This window comes from Pseudorca crassidens, chromosome 10 (assembly GCF_039906515.1).
Source record: "Pseudorca crassidens isolate mPseCra1 chromosome 10, mPseCra1.hap1, whole genome shotgun sequence".
Taxonomy (NCBI): Eukaryota; Metazoa; Chordata; class Mammalia; order Artiodactyla; family Delphinidae; genus Pseudorca; species Pseudorca crassidens.
The window spans coordinates 79,334,427-79,335,688 of record NC_090305.1 but is presented as its reverse complement, the minus strand read 5'-3'; the positions used below and the strand labels follow the sequence as shown (position 1 = coordinate 79,335,688).

Here is a 1,262-nt window from a genome sequence, read left to right as displayed (position 1 = left end):
GCTCTCTGTCTCTATGAAGTTGCTTAGTCTGGATGTTTCATGTAAATGGAATCACACAGTATGTTGCCTTTTGTGTCTGGCTCCGTTCATTTAGTATGTTATTGAGATTCATCCATTTTTTAAAAAAATATTTATTTATTTATTTTTGGCTGTGCCGGGTCTTCGTTGAGGCACGTGGGATCTTCTTAGTTGTGGCATGTGGGATCTAGTTCCCTGCCCAGGGATCGAACCTGGGCCCCCTGCATTAGGAGCTCAGAGTCTTAGCCACTGGACCACCAGGGAAGTCCCGAGATTCATCCATGTTGTAGCATGTATCAGTACTTCTTTCCTTTTTATGGCCACGTAATATTCTACTATATGGATAGCTCACATTTTGTTTACCCATTCCTCTGTTGATGGACCTGTGGGTTGTTTCCACCTTTTGGCTATTGTGAACAGTGATACTGTGATCATTCTCATGTAAGTGTTTGTTTGAATGCCTGTTTTTAATTCCTTTGGGTATATACCTAGGACTGGAAATGCTGGACCATATAGCAATTTTATTTTTAAGTTTTTGAGGAAGCACTAAACTGGTTTCCATAGGGGCTACACCATTTTACATTTCCAGCGGCAACATGCAGGTGTTCCAATTTCTCCATATTCCTGTCAACACTTATTTTCCTTTTCTAGGGGTTGTGGCCAACCTAGTGGCTGTGATCTCATTGTGGTTTTAATTTGCATTTCCCTAATGACTAATGACATTGAGCATCTTTTTACGTGCTTGTTGGCCATTTGTATGTTTTCTTTGGAGACGTCTGTTGAAGTCCTTTGCCCATTTTTAAACTGGGTTGTTCGTCTTTTTGTTGTTGAGTTTGTAGGTATTCTTAATATATTCTGGATATTAAATAAACCCCTATAACATCTATGATCTGCAAATATTTTCTCCCATTTTGTAAGTTGTCTTCTCACTCTCTTGATGAAGTCCAATTTATTTCTTTTTGGTTATTTCTGTTGCTTGTGCTTTTGGTGTCATAACTAAGAAACCACTATCAAATCCAAAGTCATGAAGATTTACTCCTATGTGTTCTTCTAGGTTTTATAGTTTTAGCTCTTTAGGTCTTTGATCCATTTTGAGTTCATTTTTGTATATGGTATGAGTTAAGGGTCCAACTCAATTCTTTTGCATGTGGATAATCAGTTGTACCAGACCAAGTTTTGAAGACACTCTTCTTTCTTCATTGAATGGTCTTGGCACCTTCATCAAAAATCAATTGACTATAGAT

The 1,262-nt window shown here is 38.0% G+C and overlaps 1 non-coding gene across 1 annotated transcript; it reads right to left on the bottom strand.

Annotated features, from left to right (window-relative positions):
- Positions 1-209: 209 nt before the first annotated feature.
- TRNAR-CCU (transfer RNA arginine (anticodon CCU)) lies at positions 210-282 on the bottom strand. Its single transcript has one exon. It is a non-coding gene; the product is annotated as a tRNA-Arg (tRNA).
- Positions 283-1,262: the final 980 nt, after the last annotated feature.